The sequence below is a fragment of the Lolium rigidum genome, chromosome 6 (genome assembly GCF_022539505.1).
Source record: "Lolium rigidum isolate FL_2022 chromosome 6, APGP_CSIRO_Lrig_0.1, whole genome shotgun sequence".
Taxonomy (NCBI): Eukaryota; Viridiplantae; Streptophyta; class Magnoliopsida; order Poales; family Poaceae; genus Lolium; species Lolium rigidum.
The window spans coordinates 49,511,697-49,512,337 of NC_061513.1; positions in this window are offsets into that span (position 1 = coordinate 49,511,697).

Genomic DNA, 641 nt, shown 5'->3' on the forward strand with positions numbered 1-641 from the left:
CCTGATGGACTACAAGTCTCAGAGGGTAAGTTCTACCTAACTGATGTCGGTTATGCTTGCCGCGCAGGTTTTTTTTCATCCTTCAGGTCAACAAGGTATCATCTTAATGAGTTCTCTGCAAGACACTACCCAAAAATACCTAAGAACGACACTCCAGCCGGCGAGTGACAATCGAGAGGGCTTTCACTGCTCTGAAGAACATGTTTAAGATCCCTGATCACAAGCCATTCTACCCTTTCTCCACCCAAGTTAAGCTTGTTGTTGCATGCTGCATTTTACACAACTGGATCTTGCGGGGGGTATTGATGAGTTCTTCCCTGATGAAAAGGACGTGACGCCGGACGACATTGACTGTGGCGATGGTGTTAGTTAGGGTGACAATCATGCTTAGAAGAACAAGAGGCAACGGTGGGCCGATGCAATGTGGGCAGATAGAGGTACAACGAGGCTCTAAAGAAGAAGGAAGAAGACTGTCATGCCGTCCACCACTCCTCCGCTCCTCCAATTTACTCTTGTTGAACACCAATTTTCTTGTAGCCAGGGAAACATATTAATGAACTACTATTTGCTAGTAGCTAGAGAAGATCACTATTTGCTAGTAGCTAGAGTCGAAAGATGTGTTTGTCGCTTGCTGCTTTTCT